General features: G+C 48.3%; 18 non-coding genes across 18 annotated transcripts; 12 read left to right on the forward strand and 6 right to left on the reverse strand.

Moving 5' to 3' along the window:
- The first annotated feature begins 94 nt into the window (after positions 1 to 94).
- Positions 95 to 167, forward strand: TRNAA-AGC (transfer RNA alanine (anticodon AGC)). The gene has a single exon. It is a non-coding gene; the product is annotated as a tRNA-Ala (tRNA).
- Positions 168 to 267: 100 nt separating this feature from the next.
- On the forward strand, positions 268 to 353 carry TRNAY-GUA (transfer RNA tyrosine (anticodon GUA)). Its single transcript is given in 2 exon segments — positions 268 to 304; positions 318 to 353. It is a non-coding gene; the product is annotated as a tRNA-Tyr (tRNA).
- A 163-nt stretch (positions 354 to 516) lies between these two features.
- On the reverse strand, positions 517 to 588 carry TRNAG-UCC (transfer RNA glycine (anticodon UCC)). Its single transcript has one exon. It is a non-coding gene; the product is annotated as a tRNA-Gly (tRNA).
- Positions 589 to 1,229: 641 nt separating this feature from the next.
- On the forward strand, positions 1,230 to 1,315 carry TRNAY-GUA (transfer RNA tyrosine (anticodon GUA)). The gene is given in 2 exon segments: positions 1,230 to 1,266; positions 1,280 to 1,315. It is a non-coding gene; the product is annotated as a tRNA-Tyr (tRNA).
- Positions 1,316 to 1,478: 163 nt separating this feature from the next.
- Positions 1,479 to 1,550, reverse strand: TRNAG-UCC (transfer RNA glycine (anticodon UCC)). Its single transcript has one exon. It is a non-coding gene; the product is annotated as a tRNA-Gly (tRNA).
- A 468-nt stretch (positions 1,551 to 2,018) lies between these two features.
- Positions 2,019 to 2,091, forward strand: TRNAA-AGC (transfer RNA alanine (anticodon AGC)). The gene has a single exon. It is a non-coding gene; the product is annotated as a tRNA-Ala (tRNA).
- Positions 2,092 to 2,191: 100 nt separating this feature from the next.
- Positions 2,192 to 2,277, forward strand: TRNAY-GUA (transfer RNA tyrosine (anticodon GUA)). The gene is given in 2 exon segments: positions 2,192 to 2,228; positions 2,242 to 2,277. It is a non-coding gene; the product is annotated as a tRNA-Tyr (tRNA).
- A 163-nt stretch (positions 2,278 to 2,440) lies between these two features.
- Positions 2,441 to 2,512, reverse strand: TRNAG-UCC (transfer RNA glycine (anticodon UCC)). Its single transcript has one exon. It is a non-coding gene; the product is annotated as a tRNA-Gly (tRNA).
- An 890-nt stretch (positions 2,513 to 3,402) lies between these two features.
- On the reverse strand, positions 3,403 to 3,474 carry TRNAG-UCC (transfer RNA glycine (anticodon UCC)). The gene has a single exon. It is a non-coding gene; the product is annotated as a tRNA-Gly (tRNA).
- Positions 3,475 to 5,863: 2,389 nt separating this feature from the next.
- TRNAA-AGC (transfer RNA alanine (anticodon AGC)) lies at positions 5,864 to 5,936 on the forward strand. Its single transcript has one exon. It is a non-coding gene; the product is annotated as a tRNA-Ala (tRNA).
- A 100-nt stretch (positions 5,937 to 6,036) lies between these two features.
- Positions 6,037 to 6,122, forward strand: TRNAY-GUA (transfer RNA tyrosine (anticodon GUA)). The gene is given in 2 exon segments: positions 6,037 to 6,073; positions 6,087 to 6,122. It is a non-coding gene; the product is annotated as a tRNA-Tyr (tRNA).
- Positions 6,123 to 6,285: 163 nt separating this feature from the next.
- On the reverse strand, positions 6,286 to 6,357 carry TRNAG-UCC (transfer RNA glycine (anticodon UCC)). The gene has a single exon. It is a non-coding gene; the product is annotated as a tRNA-Gly (tRNA).
- A 468-nt stretch (positions 6,358 to 6,825) lies between these two features.
- On the forward strand, positions 6,826 to 6,898 carry TRNAA-AGC (transfer RNA alanine (anticodon AGC)). Its single transcript has one exon. It is a non-coding gene; the product is annotated as a tRNA-Ala (tRNA).
- A 100-nt stretch (positions 6,899 to 6,998) lies between these two features.
- TRNAY-GUA (transfer RNA tyrosine (anticodon GUA)) lies at positions 6,999 to 7,084 on the forward strand. Its single transcript is given in 2 exon segments — positions 6,999 to 7,035; positions 7,049 to 7,084. It is a non-coding gene; the product is annotated as a tRNA-Tyr (tRNA).
- An 878-nt stretch (positions 7,085 to 7,962) lies between these two features.
- TRNAY-GUA (transfer RNA tyrosine (anticodon GUA)) lies at positions 7,963 to 8,048 on the forward strand. The gene is given in 2 exon segments: positions 7,963 to 7,999; positions 8,013 to 8,048. It is a non-coding gene; the product is annotated as a tRNA-Tyr (tRNA).
- Positions 8,049 to 8,748: 700 nt separating this feature from the next.
- On the forward strand, positions 8,749 to 8,821 carry TRNAA-AGC (transfer RNA alanine (anticodon AGC)). The gene has a single exon. It is a non-coding gene; the product is annotated as a tRNA-Ala (tRNA).
- Positions 8,822 to 8,921: 100 nt separating this feature from the next.
- Positions 8,922 to 9,007, forward strand: TRNAY-GUA (transfer RNA tyrosine (anticodon GUA)). Its single transcript is given in 2 exon segments — positions 8,922 to 8,958; positions 8,972 to 9,007. It is a non-coding gene; the product is annotated as a tRNA-Tyr (tRNA).
- A 163-nt stretch (positions 9,008 to 9,170) lies between these two features.
- TRNAG-UCC (transfer RNA glycine (anticodon UCC)) lies at positions 9,171 to 9,242 on the reverse strand. Its single transcript has one exon. It is a non-coding gene; the product is annotated as a tRNA-Gly (tRNA).
- Positions 9,243 to 9,643: the final 401 nt, after the last annotated feature.

Here is a 9,643-nt window from a genome sequence, read left to right on the forward strand (position 1 = left end):
AAAGAAACCTTTCTTCTCCCATGGTCAAAGCTTGGTTTAGGCATGATAACATGACTGCGGTGTGACCCGAGTGCCAGAAGCCAGCAACCGTAGAGGGGGATTAGCTCAAATGGTAGAGCGCTCGCTTAGCATGCGAGAGGTAGCGGGATCGATGCCCGCATCCTCCAAAACTTCCACTTGGCACTACCTTCAAATGAAGGGCCAACTTCTTTTTAGTTGGCACTGACACAAAAACCTAGGAAGCAGCTGCACGCATATCTGGCTAAACCTTCGATAGCTCAGCTGGTAGAGCGGAGGACTGTAGTAGCTAATTAGCAATCCTTAGGTCGCTGGTTCGATTCCGGCTCGAAGGATGCTTTTGAGTGTCCGACAACCTTGCATGCTTCAACTCGGAGGCTCTCTCGCACAGACTTTGCAGCTGCATACCTCCTGGGCGCACTCTTTTTGAGCCTGACCGCACAACCATTGGCCTCTGGAGAGAGTGTTAACAAGAATACTTCAAAACAAGAGTAACAATGCGTTGGCCGGGAATCGAACCCGGGTCAACTGCTTGGAAGGCAGCTATGCTCACCACTATACCACCAACGCCATAGAATTCACACCACTTCTCAATCGTGAAAATGCAACTCTCACCCCTAGTGTGACTAAAGCCAACTCTTCTGCATCGTTAGTGGCTTGACAACAGTCAGACGGTAATGTGGCTTCTCGTAAGAGAGGTTTAAGCAGCAGCAGAGTGGCGCAGCGGGAGCGTGCTGGGCCCATAACCCAGAGGTCGATGGATCGAAACCATCCTCTGCTAGGCGCAGAGTTTTGTATTTTTCATGCTCCCAGGAAAAAGGTACCCCAAAAATTCACTGTCTCGTTCTTTCAGGCCACCCAAAGCCCAGCAAACTCCACTGTCCTTTATATTTCAAGGCACCAAAAAATCCACACTTAAAAAAAAAAAATAAAAAAAAAAAAAGAAAGAAACCTTTCTTCTCCCATGGTCAAAGCTTGGTTTAGGCATGATAACATGACTGCGGTGTGACCCGAGTGCCAGAAACCAGCAACAGTAGAGGGGGATTAGATCAAATGGTAGAGCGCTCGCTTAGCATGCGAGAGGTAGCGGGATCGATGCCCGCATCCTCCAAAACTTCCACTTGGCACTACCTTCAAATGAAGGGCCAACTTCTTTTTAGTTGGCACTGACACAAAAACCTAGGAAGCAGCTGCACGCATATCTGGCTAAACCTTCGATAGCTCAGCTGGTAGAGCGGAGGACTGTAGTAGCTAATTAGCAATCCTTAGGTCGCTGGTTCGATTCCGGCTCGAAGGATGCTTTTGAGTGTCCGACAACCTTGCATGCTTCAACTCGGAGGCTCTCTCGCACAGACTTTGCAGCTGCATACCTCCTGGGCGCACTCTTTTTGAGCCTGACCGCACAACCATTGGCCTCTGGAGAGAGTGTTAACAAGAATACTTCAAAACAAGAGTAACAATGCGTTGGCCGGGAATCGAACCCGGGTCAACTGCTTGGAAGGCAGCTATGCTCACCACTATACCACCAACGCCATAGAATTCACACCACTTCTCAATCGTGAAAATGCAACTCTCACCCCTAGTGTGACTAAAGCCAACTCTTCTGCATCGTTAGTGGCTTGACAACAGTCAGACGGTAATGTGGCTTCTCGTAAGAGAGGTTTAAGCAGCAGCAGAGTGGCGCAGCGGGAGCGTGCTGGGCCCATAACCCAGAGGTCGATGGATCGAAACCATCCTCTGCTAGGCGCAGAGTTTTGTATTTTTCATGCTCCCAGGAAAAAGGTACCCCAAAAATTCACTGTCTCGTTCTTTCAGGCCACCCAAAGCCCAGCAAACTCCACTGTCCTTTATATTTCAAGGCACCAAAAAATCCACACTTAAAAAAAAAAAATAAAAAAAAAAAAAGAAAGAAACCTTTCTTCTCCCATGGTCAAAGCTTGGTTTAGGCATGATAACATGACTGCGGTGTGACCCGAGTGCCAGAAGCCAGCAACCGTAGAGGGGGATTAGCTCAAATGGTAGAGCGCTCGCTTAGCATGCGAGAGGTAGCGGGATCGATGCCCGCATCCTCCAAAACTTCCACTTGGCACTACCTTCAAATGAAGGGCCAACTTCTTTTTAGTTGGCACTGACACAAAAACCTAGGAAGCAGCTGCACGCATATCTGGCTAAACCTTCGATAGCTCAGCTGGTAGAGCGGAGGACTGTAGTAGCTAATTAGCAATCCTTAGGTCGCTGGTTCGATTCCGGCTCGAAGGATGCTTTTGAGTGTCCGACAACCTTGCATGCTTCAACTCGGAGGCTCTCTCGCACAGACTTTGCAGCTGCATACCTCCTGGGCGCACTCTTTTTGAGCCTGACCGCACAACCATTGGCCTCTGGAGAGAGTGTTAACAAGAATACTTCAAAACAAGAGTAACAATGCGTTGGCCGGGAATCGAACCCGGGTCAACTGCTTGGAAGGCAGCTATGCTCACCACTATACCACCAACGCCATAGAATTCACACCACTTCTCAATCGTGAAAATGCAACTCTCACCCCTAGTGTGACTAAAGCCAACTCTTCTGCATCGTTAGTGGCTTGACAACAGTCAGACGGTAATGTGGCTTCTCGTAAGAGAGGTTTAAGCAGCAGCAGAGTGGCGCAGCGGGAGCGTGCTGGGCCCATAACCCAGAGGTCGATGGATCGAAACCATCCTCTGCTAGGCGCAGAGTTTTGTATTTTTCATGCTCCCAGGAAAAAGGTACCCCAAAAATTCACTGTCTCGTTCTTTCAGGCCACCCAAAGCCCAGCAAACTCCACTGTCCTTTATATTTCAAGGCACCAAAAAATCCACACTTTAAAAAAAAAAAAAAAAAAAAAAAAAAAAAGAAACCTTTCTTCTCCCATGGTCAAAACTTGGTTTAGGCATGATAACATGACTGCGGTGTGACCTGAGTGCCAGAAACCAGCAACAGTAGAGGGGGATTAGATCAAATGGTAGAGCGCTCGCTTAGCATGCGAGAGGTAGCGGGATCGATGCCCGCATCCTCCAAAACTTCCACTTGGCACTACCTTCAAATGAAGGGCCAACTTCTTTTTAGTTGGCACTGACACAAAAACCTAGGAAGCAGCTGCACACATATCTGGCTAAACCTTCGATAGCTCAGCTGGTAGAGCAGAGGACTGTAGTAGCTAATTAGCAATCCTTAGGTCGCTGGTTCGATTCCGGCTCGAAGGATGCTTTTGAGTGTCCGACAACCTTGCATGCTTCAACTCGGAGGCTCTCTCGCACAGACTTTGCAGCTGCATACCTCCTGGGCGCACTCTTTTTGAGCCTGACCGCACAACCATTGGCCTCTGGAGAGAGTGTTAACAAGAATACTTCAAAACAAGAGTAACAATGCGTTGGCCGGGAATCGAACCCGGGTCAACTGCTTGGAAGGCAGCTATGCTCACCACTATACCACCAACGCCATAGAATTCACACCACTTCTCAATCGTGAAAATGCAACTCTCACCCCTAGTGTGACTAAAGCCAACTCTTCTGCTTCGTTAGTGGCTTGACAACAGTCAGACGGTAATGTGGCTTCTCGTAAGAGAGGTTTAAGCAGCAGCAGAGTGGCGCAGCGGGAGCGTGCTGGGCCCATAACCCAGAGGTCGATGGATCGAAACCATCCTCTGCTAGGCGCAGAGTTTTGTATTTTTCATGCTCCCAGGAAAAAGGTACCCCAAAAATTCACTGTCTCGTTCTTTCAGGCCACCCAAAGCCCAGCAAACTCCACTGTCCTTTATATTTCAAGGCACCAAAAAATCCACACTTAAAAAAAAAAAATAAAAAAAAAAAAAGAAAGAAACCTTTCTTCTCCCATGGTCAAAGCTTGGTTTAGGCATGATAACATGACTGCGGTGTGACCCGAGTGCCAGAAACCAGCAACAGTAGAGGGGGATTAGATCAAATGGTAGAGCGCTCGCTTAGCATGCGAGAGGTAGCGGGATCGATGCCCGCATCCTCCAAAACTTCCACTTGGCACTACCTTCAAATGAAGGGCCAACTTCTTTTTAGTTGGCACTGACACAAAAACCTAGGAAGCAGCTGCACACATATCTGGCTAAACCTTCGATAGCTCAGCTGGTAGAGCGGAGGACTGTAGTAGCTAATTAGCAATCCTTAGGTCGCTGGTTTGATTCCGGCTCGAAGGATGCTTTTGAGTGTCCGACAACCTTGCATGCTTCAACTCGGAGGCTCTCTCGCACAGACTTTGCAGCTGCATACCTCCTGGGCGCACTCTTTTTGAGCCTGACCGCACAACCATTGGCCTCTGGAGAGAGTGTTAACAAGAATACTTCAAAACAAGAGTAACAATGCGTTGGCCGGGAATCAAACCCGGGTCAACTGCTTGGAAGGCAGCTATGCTCACCACTATACCACCAACGCCATAGAATTCACACCACTTCTCAATCGTGAAAATGCAACTCTCACCCCTAGTGTGACTAAAGCCAACTCTTCTGCTTCGTTAGTGGCTTGACAACAGTCAGACGGTAATGTGGCTTCTCGTAAGAGAGGTTTAAGCAGCAGCAGAGTGGCGCAGCGGGAGCGTGCTGGGCCCATAACCCAGAGGTCGATGGATCGAAACCATCCTCTGCTAGGCGCAGAGTTTTGTATTTTTCATGCTCCCAGGAAAAAGGTACCCCAAAAATTCACTGTCTCGTTCTTTCAGGCCACCCAAAGCCCAGCAAACTCCACTGTCCTTTATATTTCAAGGCACCAAAAAATCCACACTTAAAAAAAAAAAATAAAAAAAAAAAAAGAAAGAAACCTTTCTTCTCCCATGGTCAAAGCTTGGTTTAGGCATGATAACATGACTGCGGTGTGACCCGAGTGCCAGAAACCAGCAACAGTAGAGGGGGATTAGATCAAATGGTAGAGCGCTCGCTTAGCATGCGAGAGGTAGCGGGATCGATGCCCGCATCCTCCAAAACTTCCACTTGGCACTACCTTCAAATGAAGGGCCAACTTCTTTTTAGTTGGCACTGACACAAAAACCTAGGAAGCAGCTGCACACATATCTGGCTAAACCTTCGATAGCTCAGCTGGTAGAGCGGAGGACTGTAGTAGCTAATTAGCAATCCTTAGGTCGCTGGTTTGATTCCGGCTCGAAGGATGCTTTTGAGTGTCCGACAACCTTGCATGCTTCAACTCGGAGGCTCTCTCGCACAGACTTTGCAGCTGCATACCTCCTGGGCGCACTCTTTTTGAGCCTGACCGCACAACCATTGGCCTCTGGAGAGAGTGTTAACAAGAATACTTCAAAACAAGAGTAACAATGCGTTGGCCGGGAATCAAACCCGGGTCAACTGCTTGGAAGGCAGCTATGCTCACCACTATACCACCAACGCCATAGAATTCACACCACTTCTCAATCGTGAAAATGCAACTCTCACCCCTAGTGTGACTAAAGCCAACTCTTCTGCTTCGTTAGTGGCTTGACAACAGTCAGACGGTAATGTGGCTTCTCGTAAGAGAGGTTTAAGCAGCAGCAGAGTGGCGCAGCGGGAGCGTGCTGGGCCCATAACCCAGAGGTCGATGGATCGAAACCATCCTCTGCTAGGCGCAGAGTTTTGTATTTTTCATGCTCCCAGGAAAAAGGTACCCCAAAAATTCACTGTCTCGTTCTTTCAGGCCACCCAAAGCCCAGCAAACTCCACTGTCCTTTATATTTCAAGGCACCAAAAAATCCACACTTTAAAAAAAAAAAAAAAAAAAAAAAAAAGAAACCTTTCTTCTCCCATGGTCAAAACTTGGTTTAGGCATGATAACATGACTGCGGTGTGACCCGAGTGCCAGAAACCAGCAACAGTAGAGGGGGATTAGCTCAAATGGTAGAGCGCTCGCTTAGCATGCGAGAGGTAGCGGGATCGATGCCCGCATCCTCCAAAACTTCCACTTGGCACTACCTTCAAATGAAGGGCCAACTTCTTTTTAGTTGGCACTGACACAAAAACCTAGGAAGCAGCTGCACGCATATCTGGCTAAACCTTCGATAGCTCAGCTGGTAGAGCGGAGGACTGTAGTAGCTAATTAGCAATCCTTAGGTCGCTGGTTCGATTCCGGCTCGAAGGATGCTTTTGAGTGTCCGACAACCTTGCATGCTTCAACTCGGAGGCTCTCTCGCACAGACTTTGCAGCTGCATACCTCCTGGGCGCACTCTTTTTGAGCCTGACCGCACAACCATTGGCCTCTGGAGAGAGTGTTAACAAGAATACTTCAAAACAAGAGAAACAATGCGTTGGCCGGGAATCGAACCCGGGTCAACTGCTTGGAAGGCAGCTATGCTCACCACTATACCACCAACGCCATAGAATTCACACCACTTCTCAATCGTGAAAATGCAACTCTCACCCCTAGTGTGACTAAAGCCAACTCTTCTGCTTCGTTAGTGGCTTGACAACAGTCAGACGGTAATGTGGCTTCTCGTAAGAGAGGTTTAAGCAGCAGCAGAGTGGCGCAGCGGGAGCGTGCTGGGCCCATAACCCAGAGGTCGATGGATCGAAACCATCCTCTGCTAGGCGCAGAGTTTTGTATTTTTCATGCTCCCAGGAAAAAGGTACCCCAAAAATTCACTGTCTCGTTCTTTCAGGCCACCCAAAGCCCAGCAAACTCCACTGTCCTTTATATTTCAAGGCACCAAAAAATCCACACTTAAAAAAAAAAAATAAAAAAAAAAAAAGAAAGAAACCTTTCTTCTCCCATGGTCAAAGCTTGGTTTAGGCATGATAACATGACTGCGGTGTGACCCGAGTGCCAGAAGCCAGCAACCGTAGAGGGGGATTAGCTCAAATGGTAGAGCGCTCGCTTAGCATGCGAGAGGTAGCGGGATCGATGCCCGCATCCTCCAAAACTTCCACTTGGCACTACCTTCAAATGAAGGGCCAACTTCTTTTTAGTTGGCACTGACACAAAAACCTAGGAAGCAGCTGCACGCATATCTGGCTAAACCTTCGATAGCTCAGCTGGTAGAGCGGAGGACTGTAGTAGCTAATTAGCAATCCTTAGGTCGCTGGTTCGATTCCGGCTCGAAGGATGCTTTTGAGTGTCCGACAACCTTGCATGCTTCAACTCGGAGGCTCTCTCGCACAGACTTTGCAGCTGCATACCTCCTGGGCGCACTCTTTTTGAGCCTGACCGCACAACCATTGGCCTCTGGAGAGAGTGTTAACAAGAATACTTCAAAACAAGAGTAACAATGCGTTGGCCGGGAATCAAACCCGGGTCAACTGCTTGGAAGGCAGCTATGCTCACCACTATACCACCAACGCCATAGAATTCACACCACTTCTCAATCGTGAAAATGCAACTCTCACCCCTAGTGTGACTAAAGCCAACTCTTCTGCTTCGTTAGTGGCTTGACAACAGTCAGACGGTAATGTGGCTTCTCGTAAGAGAGGTTTAAGCAGCAGCAGAGTGGCGCAGCGGGAGCGTGCTGGGCCCATAACCCAGAGGTCGATGGATCGAAACCATCCTCTGCTAGGCGCAGAGTTTTGTATTTTTCATGCTCCCAGGAAAAAGGTACCCCAAAAATTCACTGTCTCGTTCTTTCAGGCCACCCAAAGCCCAGCAAACTCCACTGTCCTTTATATTTCAAGGCACCAAAAAATCCACACTTAAAAAACAAAAAAATAAAAAAAAAAAAAGAAAGAAACCTTTCTTCTCCCATGGTCAAAGCTTGGTTTAGGCATGATAACATGACTGCGGTGTGACCTGAGTGCCAGAAGCCAGCAACCGTAGAGGGGGATTAGATCAAATGGTAGAGCGCTCGCTTAGCATGCGAGAGGTAGCGGGATCGATGCCCGCATCCTCCAAAACTTCCACTTGGCACTACCTTCAAATGAAGGGCCAACTTCTTTTTAGTTGGCACTGACACAAAAACCTAGGAAGCAGCTGCACGCATATCTGGCTAAACCTTCGATAGCTCAGCTGGTAGAGCGGAGGACTGTAGTAGCTAATTAGCAATCCTTAGGTCGCTGGTTCGATTCCGGCTCGAAGGATGCTTTTGAGTGTCCGACAACCTTGCATGCTTCAACTCGGAGGCTCTCTCGCACAGACTTTGCAGCTGCATACCTCCTGGGCGCACTCTTTTTGAGCCTGACCGCACAACCATTGGCCTCTGGAGAGAGTGTTAACAAGAATACTTCAAAACAAGAGTAACAATGCGTTGGCCGGGAATCAAACCCGGGTCAACTGCTTGGAAGGCAGCTATGCTCACCACTATACCACCAACGCCATAGAATTCACACCACTTCTCAATCGTGAAAATGCAACTCTCACCCCTAGTGTGACTAAAGCCAACTCTTCTGCTTCGTTAGTGGCTTGACAACAGTCAGACGGTAATGTGGCTTCTCGTAAGAGAGGTTTAAGCAGCAGCAGAGTGGCGCAGCGGGAGCGTGCTGGGCCCATAACCCAGAGGTCGATGGATCGAAACCATCCTCTGCTAGGCGCAGAGTTTTGTATTTTTCATGCTCCCAGGAAAAAGGTACCCCAAAAATTCACTGTCTCGTTCTTTCAGGCCACCCAAAGCCCAGCAAACTCCACTGTCCTTTATATTTCAAGGCACCAAAAAATCCACACTTTAAAAAAAAAAAAAAAAAAAAAAAAAAGAAACCTTTCTTCTCCCATGGTCAAAACTTGGTTTAGGCATGATAACATGACTGCGGTGTGACCCGAGTGCCAGAAACCAGCAACAGTAGAGGGGGATTAGCTCAAATGGTAGAGCGCTCGCTTAGCATGCGAGAGGTAGCGGGATCGATGCCCGCATCCTCCAAAACGTCCACTTGGCATTACCTTCAAATGAAGGGCCAACTTCTTTTTAGTTGGCACTGACACAAAAACCTAGGAAGCAGCTGCACGCATATCTGGCTAAACCTTCGATAGCTCAGCTGGTAGAGCGGAGGACTGTAGTAGCTAGTTAGCAATCCTTAGGTCGCTGGTTCGATTCCGGCTCGAAGGATGCTTTTGAGTGTCCGATAACCTTGCATGCTTCAACTTGGAGGCTCTCTTGCACAGACTTTGCAGCTGCATACCTCCTGGGCGCACTCTTTTTGAGCCTGACCGCACAACCATTGGCCTCTGGAGAGAGTGTTAACAAGAATACTTCAAAACAAGAGAAACAATGCGTTGGCCGGGAATCGAACCCGGGTCAACTGCTTGGAAGGCAGCTATGCTCACCACTATACCACCAACGCCATAGAATTCACACCACTTCTCAATCGTGAAAATGCAACTCTCACCCCTAGTGTGACTAAAGCCAACTCTTCTGCTTCGTTAGTGGCTTGACAACAGTCAGACGGTAATGTGGCTTCTCGTAAGAGAGGTTTAAGCAGCAGCAGAGTGGCGCAGCGGGAGCGTGCTGGGCCCATAACCCAGAGGTCGATGGATCGAAACCATCCTCTGCTAGGCGCAGAGTTTTGTATTTTTCATGCTCCCAGGAAAAAGGTACCCCAAAAATTCACTGTCTCGTTCTTTCAGGCCACCCAAAGCCCAGCAAACTCCACTGTCCTTTATATTTCAAGGCACCAAAAAATCCACACTTAAAAAAAAAAAAAAAAAAAAAAAAAAGAAAGAAACCTTTCTTCTCCCATGGTCA

This window comes from Eleutherodactylus coqui, chromosome 1 (genome assembly GCF_035609145.1).
Source record: "Eleutherodactylus coqui strain aEleCoq1 chromosome 1, aEleCoq1.hap1, whole genome shotgun sequence".
Taxonomy (NCBI): Eukaryota; Metazoa; Chordata; class Amphibia; order Anura; family Eleutherodactylidae; genus Eleutherodactylus; species Eleutherodactylus coqui.